This window comes from Arachis ipaensis, chromosome B2 (assembly GCF_059453495.1).
Source record: "Arachis ipaensis isolate K30076 ecotype BB chromosome B2, ASM5945349v1, whole genome shotgun sequence".
Classification (NCBI taxonomy): domain Eukaryota; kingdom Viridiplantae; phylum Streptophyta; class Magnoliopsida; order Fabales; family Fabaceae; genus Arachis; species Arachis ipaensis.
Window position 1 is genome coordinate 92,606,774 of NC_142437.1, and position 7,706 is coordinate 92,614,479.

A 7,706-nucleotide genomic window follows, 5' to 3' on the forward strand; every position below is an offset into this window, starting at 1 on the left:
GAGACGCGAGCCATTGCCGCCGCCTCGCAGCCTCACCACCTCGCCGCCTCGCCGCCTCGCAGCCTCGCCACCTCGCCGCCTCATCTGCATTGCTTTCTACTTCTGCATCTTGCTTCTGCTTTCTTGCTTTCCTGCTTTTTTGCTTCTGCTTTCTTGCTTTCTGTTTCTGCTTCTTGGTTTGGTGTTGTTTGGTGTTGTTGCTGTTGTTTGGTGTTCTTAGTGTTGGTGTTGGTTGGTGTTGGTGGTGGTGTGTGTTGGTTGGTGTTGGTAGTAGTTGTGGTGGTAATGTTGGTGGCAGTGGAGGTGGTAGGGTGAGGAAGGTGAAGAGGAGAATGATGATGATGAGGGTATTTTGGTCCAAGAATTCGGGAAAGGATGATTTTAAAGCGTTTTTGAATGTTGAGAATGATTTTAATAACGAAAAAAGGTTGTGGACGATTTTGATTTTGACCCAAGACATTAGGGACGAAAACAATACTTAACCCAAAAAGAAATCATATGACATTATGCAAACATAGGTTATTATGAAAAATACAATAAAAATTTTATGGTATCATATAAAAATAAAAGATTATTCTACTTCGAAAAAAAAATCTTATATAATAACATAGAATGAAATCAAAAGTCTAAAAATGATTGTAGGACTACCTTGAATTCTCTATTAATATATTATAAATAGATAAAATCAACTTCATGAAAAAACAATTTATAGTTATGGATTAGTTTTTGAAGTTTTTCCTATTTACGGAATAAAAACAAGAGAAACAGAAAATATAACCTTTAGATTTCTGGTACATCTCAGATTTGCGACGGTCTTTCCCGCTGCATTTTTTCAACTTTTCCTTCTCTATTTTGATACAGCTTTTTAATGGGGCATTTGATAATTTTAGATAATTGCCTAAGTGCTGTGTTTCTGAATGATCCATCGCATTTTGAAAGAATCATCAATAGTTTCAAAATTAAATATCAAATAGTCTTCCATATGACACTGCAAATCGGTGCAGAATCAAAATAAAACCTAGCAACCTGGTGCTACACCATTGCTGGGAACAACGGATCACAATAGAATTGGAGTAACTTGTTCATGAAAAAATCTTCACAAAAGAACAAACCCTCTTCGGAACACTTAATGGACAAAGCAACAAACTTCAATGATAGTTAAGTTACAGTGGCGTTCAAGGAAATGATCTTACAATTTGAATCACTCAGACTCAATCACCTCATTGATTGAATGCCCACTGTAGGTATACATAGTAAGTAGTAACACCAATATTTTATATAAAAATAGCATACCAATTCTTCTTCCTTGCTGGCTGAAGAAATTCCAAGTTTCCAACTGACTGACAAAATAGAAGACAAGGAAACTCTGCAAATGATGAGGCTCCTCAAATCACTGCTAACTGCTAATACTATATTGATATATACAATACTAGGCTATTTGCTACTAGTCACACCACTTCTGTACTCCCTTCACAGCTCCATCTTCAACTGATTTGATTGCAGAGGTACTGTATCACAATCTAGTTGTTAAATTCAAAGGTAATTTAACAAAAAATAAAAATAAGAAAATCAGATTTAGAATTCCCATGCTCTCATGACACATTTAATAACAGCCCTGTACTTGTCTACGCGATGCAAATGTATTAATTTGAACAAATTTAAGAGTTTTCTAGTTTGTTTGATAACTGCTTGAATGTGCTATCTTATTCATTAGCATCCCCTCCCAGATTTGTTTGTGATCTTCAGTAATGCAAACACAGCTGCAATCCCTATTAAGGAAACCAATGTAGTTTTTTGGTAGGAAAACCGATGAGTTTAAATTGGATAAAAATTTAATGTGCTGTTTCAGAAGATGCCGGTGAAATAGAAGCTTAACCCATATCTACCTGAATTAGCTGATGAATCATAACTCAACATTGAGTTTTCTGGAGTCATGAAATTGGGGTTTTCTTCTTCCCTTCCCCAAACTGGTTGCTGGAATGCATCAAATTGCCATGGTTGCTGATATTGTTCTCTATTTCCATTGTTTGGGATTTCCGGCCACATGAGGGGTGAAGCCATGTTAGGAATGCTACTGTCCATTAGAGATGCCCCCTTTAAGTTGGCAAACAAAATTTTATCAGCAGTTGGAAAGTAAATAAAATCCGAATTGGCTGAAGTGGACCGGTTGCTTCATCTAAAAACGACAAAACCTATGCCAACTCCAACTGAACACTATCAAGCATTATTTTCAATGATAGTTACCATCAATTTATGGAATGGAGGAGCAAATGCAATGGTCTTTTGGTAAAATTTCCCAGAGAAATTTCAATTAGCAACTATGATGGATCTAGATAATTGAGTGCAAGCATTTGTGTTTTACTGAGAAATAATAGATGGAATCTCCCATCTGGAGCCCAAAGAAATATATTTAAATTCTTTTTCAGCAGAATAGACAATGGGGAAAATAAAATCAATTCATAAATACTTACTTCATTAGGCATTATGCTGTCAAGGTTGAAATGAATTCTTGGGTTAACTGCTGCTAGTTTCATTGATAAAAACTGAAACGAGATCATAAGTAAATCAGAATGAGAAAAAGTTTGATCGGTATAACTCAAATAAAACTGCAGAGTGTTCCAATAGAAAGGATCCACAGTTCTTCGCAATAATTTTATATACGTTTACGTTTACAGTTCACTTGGTAGATCAAACATTGACAAAGATTGTTGCATTATCCAGTTAGACTAAGAACCAGATTGCTAACAGCCACTTCTCAATTCTCATTTTGTGCCAAAACAATTTCCTACAATTAGAATGTCAGAGATATCAGAATCTGACCTCCACTTGTCGCTGTAGAGATTGGACATGGTTGATGATTTCATCCAGAACCAATGCTGTGCCTGATATCTGTTAAGCAAACTTTGTCATCTCAGCTAATTTCAACTTAATGGATCAAAGAGAGAAAAAAACATTATAGTCTTTATGCAAACGTGATAAAAAGTAGCACATGAATTAGTAACACTAAGGGATAATTGTATTTAAGTGTCCCAATTAGATTCTTTTCAAATGGTGAAAAACATTCAGCAACTAGATTTATATATTTTGGTTAATACAGACTAGTTTTTCTCATTGCTGCAAAGCGCAATGATCTGTTTTCTGCATCATGATTCAGATAAGCTACATTCAAACTTAATCCTGATTATAACGTCTAAAGATACAGAAACAAATGAAAAGAAGAGACACGTGTAATGATGGGCGAAAATCACTAAGAGTGCAAAATCTTGGGGAGGAATTAACCATGATTCTAATGTTAAAAATTACATTTTGCGACCCTAATACATCAATGTTGCCATCTGATAAATTATCCAGTGTCTCAATACAGACTTGCAAGATAGGATAACTCAAGGCCCTACTTGAAAATATCATTATCACAACAACCCATAGTACAAACTTAAATTTTGTAGATAGAGGTATCTATTGATTTTAGGTGGAACTGATTTTGATCAAGTACAATGTTAAAAGCAAGTTAGGTCCCTCCGTTGGGTAGATGCACTACCAAAGGCATGCATTCTTTCCTCATCCCATTTTCTTAATCACCTAAATGATTGATGGATACCAAACCCGGTGAGATGATGGAACCATCACCATCACAAGCTGGATTAACATTTAAACTTCCCTTTAGGGGACCCATGGATACATATCATAGGGTGTGTTTGGAAACCATCAACATAAAACTTATTTTCACAAAAAAAAAAAGTCTTTTGCAAGAAAATAATCATGTTTGGGTAAAATTTTTTAAACATATTATAATCAAAACTAATAATTTTAAGCTAAAAAACAGCTTCTAAGAGAAAGAAATATTTTAAAAAGATTATAATCCAAACATAAATTGATTATCACATAATCAATTATTTTAAAAATCGATTATACAAATAAAAATGATTGAAATAAGTTTAAGTTAAGTATTTCCAAACACACCCTTAGAGTCCCAAACTTTCAACACACCCAACTATGTGTCTCTCACTTGAAGCCAGAAATCCAGCTAGAAACCTTTCCTCTCGCCCCCACACCGCGACCCTCCTGTCTCTTCTATAAGCCAGAAGGTTGAGGAAAGAAACCAATGAGGATTACCCCAACTGTCCTGTTACACCTCATGTAGCGTATATCTTTTGTCCTTTCCTAAAAAAGAAATTTAATTTGTAGAAAAATAAAAATCACAATACTTCAATTTTAGGGTAACATCCTTGTCTTGATGTGAAACTTTGTCTAGGTTAAGAACAGGTTCTTTCACAATTAACGTCTAAAATCCAAAGTAAGAAATAAATTACTGGGACGAAACCAAATGGACGATGGAGAAATCTTTGCTATTACTTACCTCCAAATCCATGCAACATTAACTGGATATATCATACAGGTATGCTTGGAAATTTTAAAAATTAAAACCTTGATGATTATTTATTTACATAATCAACTATGTTTGTGTGACTCTTGAAATAATAGGTGGTTGAGTCAAACAATTTTAAACGTTTATGTTAAAAAATTTACATAAACAATTTATACATCCTATGTATTATTTGGACTATATAGTAAAATTTGCTTCTGTATGGTAAAATTAATTATTAAAATAGCTTGGGTAAGAATGACTTTATTTCTTCATTCCCAAATATGCTAAAAGGCTAAAGCCTAAAACAGAAAGATCAAGTTGGAATGACAAATTTAACCTTCAGAAACTCTAAGTTGTAAGTTGTAAACTTGTAATTAAATCCAATAATAAAGAAAAGGCAATGCCACACATACGATAAAGAAGGGTTAAAATACGCATTAGTAAATAGTAGTAATGAGCGTTTTTTTTCTTCGTTGCCCCGTACAAGTCTTTTCCTAACTAAGTTCAACCAAAAAAACATACACATGCGTCATTTTTTTTTTGTTTTTTTAATATAGAAACTTTTATTAGAAATCACAAAAATTTATTAGATATCAATGTTTTAGACATATAATTTTTTAAAAATTTCTGTGCTGTTTATTAAATTTTTTTTATGTTATACACTAAAATTTTTTATATTGTGTACTAAATTTTTTATATTATATACCAAAATTTATATTATATGTATATGTATATTTTGTTAGTTAAATATCAATATTTTAAGTATATAATCTTTTAAAAATTTGTGTCGTACATTAAAATTTTTATATTATTAAAATTTATATATTGTAAATTAAAATTTTTGTATTTTAATTTTTTGAAGATATATAAGAAAAGAATATAGCTATGATAATAACAAAAGAGAATAAAAAAAAGAAATTAAATAAAAGAAGAAGAATAAGAAATTAGAGAAGAATAAGAGAAAAAGAAGATGGCACCAACGATGATGATATCGGTAAAGAAGAAGCGCTCAAGAAGTTAAGACGACGACGTAGTTGGAAAAGAAGAAGACGACCACTTTCAGAAAAGACACCCGTATATCTGACTTGGTGGAACTTGCCGGCGTAGCTTCATTTTTTATTTTTATTTATTTATTTATTTTTGAGGTAAAAGCATACACTTTCTTTTTCTTGAAGCTAAAAGTTGACAACGACAAAATCCGATTCGTGCTTTCCTTTCTTAAACCCCGTAACCAGAGACAATTGCACTTTTTCGGAGACAAATTAGACAGAAAATCATAACATAATCATAAAAAAGAAAACCCAAAAAAAAAATTAAATTAATTATTAATTAATACTACTAGTATTTATTAATTGCAACAAGTAGAGTGGTTAAAGAGTAAAAGGGGAATGGACCGACCTTGTTGCAACCGGGGACCAGCTCTTGCAAAAGTTTCATCCGTGCATTTATCTTCTCTCTCCTTGCCTGAAACCAAATCAATTAATTTAAATAAAAATTATAAATAAATATAACTTGCAAAAGTAAAAGTACTAGTACTTAATTTTTTAAAATAAAAAACTATCGTTACTAAACCTTTTTGCTAAGCTAAAATTTAATTTAATGACTAAAATTAAAGAAACAGATTACGTTTACCCTCTCTGCTAGGCTATGGCTATCAGTGAGTGGCTTGACCTCGACGAACGCGAACGTGGACGTACGGAAGCTTCTCGCCGTCGCCGGAACTTTCGGCGGCAGCGACACTCTTGCTCTTCTTTGACCTCGCCTTAACCTGCGTTTTTATCACATAACCACCGAATTCGCCCCCTAAATTAGCTCAAAAAATCAGAAACCCTAATTTCTCGGAATGGTTTTATCGATTAGAGCGTTTTTGGAACTACCTTCTTCTCTCGCTCCTTCCTCTTCGCGCCCTTGTTCTCAACCGCAGGATCGCACTGAGTCGAGCTTGGGTTGGAATCGGTCTCCGGCGGCTCGTTTTTTACCTCCGCCACCGGTGGAGCCGGCGGTCCCTCTTCGGCGAACACGGAGAACTTCGCAGCGCGCTCGATTAGGGCGGTGTTGGAAGGGAACGTGAGCTTGCGGGTTCCGTCGATGATGCTCATGATTGAGGGGTAGGGTTTCAGGATGCTGGCGTGGCAGGGCGGTTTTTCGGAACCGGTGGGAGCCTTATCCGGCGAGTGGAGTAGCTTGACGGCCTGTGGCGGAGGTAGCTCGAGGAGCGCCGTGAAGGAGTTCGTGGATTCCGGCGCCGGAGCCATTAGCCCCTGGATTTGCTCGTTGAATTGGATGGAGTCTAGTGCGGCGTGCTCCATGAACTGAGAAAGAGAAACAAACCGAACTGAACCGTAACGAACTGAAAAAGCCCGAACCGGGTCTATTGTTGATAATAGTGGGAAACTCGTGAACCTAGCGTTGTTGGTTGGGTTTTGAGATTTTTTTTGAAGCCTTGTAGTGCTAAAAGGGAAGCATGAGGGACTATGGCGTGTTTGGGAGTAAATGATTATTTGTAACTTGTAAGTGATGCTAAGACTTAAAAAAAGGGGAAAGCGCTTTTAATGGCGGTCAATGTGGTTCTGGGTATGTCTCTCTTTCTTTCTCACTCTAATTGAACTGTCTTCTGTGTGTTTCTGGTCTGTGATTCTCTTTGTGAGATTGGTTCCTCTCCGCCATTTGAAGAACTCTGAAAGCAACGTTGCTATCTGTCTCTCGTCTAGTGCCCATTTATACCTATTTCTTAACAGAAAAATAATATGTCAATTTTAAATATTTAAAAATGATTTATTGTTACAATTTTTTTAATTAAATATTAATTTTTATTTTTTATTTTTTTTAGTAAGTTAAGAATTATTCTTTAAACACCATAGCGATTACCTATTTAAAATCAACGCTAAATAAGTAAAAAAAAAATTGTCTTGACTGTCTACGTGTTAAAATTTTCGGTTACTATATGAATTATCTATGTATTCATACTCTAATTGAAATAAATTTTTGAGAAAAGGATAAATAGGTCGTTAACCTTTTGATTCGCGGACATTTAAGTCCTCAAGGATTTGAAAATATATTTAAGTTTTTGATATTTTTAAAATTTAGACATATCGATCTCTCATATTCACTTGAGTCTGTCAGACCTAATAAAAAAATTAAACGTAACTTCCGTTGTATTGACCCGGTTGACACGGATGTACATGTGAAAAAAATTTTAAAATGGAATAAATTAGACCCAGAGAAATCGATGTGTCTAGATTTTGAAGAGGTCAATAATTTAAATGTATTTTTAAATTTTTAGAGACTTAAATATCTGCCAACCAAAAAGTTAAAGATCGAGTTGTCATTTTCTCTAAAT

At 34.4% G+C, this 7,706-nt stretch overlaps 1 pseudogene across 1 annotated transcript; it reads right to left on the reverse strand.

The window, feature by feature from the left end:
• Positions 1 to 1,567: 1,567 nt before the first annotated feature.
• On the reverse strand, positions 1,568 to 6,907 carry LOC107625478 (transcription factor bHLH48-like; annotated as a pseudogene). The gene is made up of 7 exons (XR_015904763.1): positions 6,244 to 6,907; positions 5,999 to 6,134; positions 5,765 to 5,830; positions 2,821 to 2,889; positions 2,472 to 2,543; positions 1,887 to 2,094; positions 1,568 to 1,769 (listed from the first exon to the last, which is right to left on the reverse strand). The product of XR_015904763.1 is annotated as a transcription factor bHLH48-like (transcript).
• Between the last annotated feature and the right edge of the window lie 799 nt (positions 6,908 to 7,706).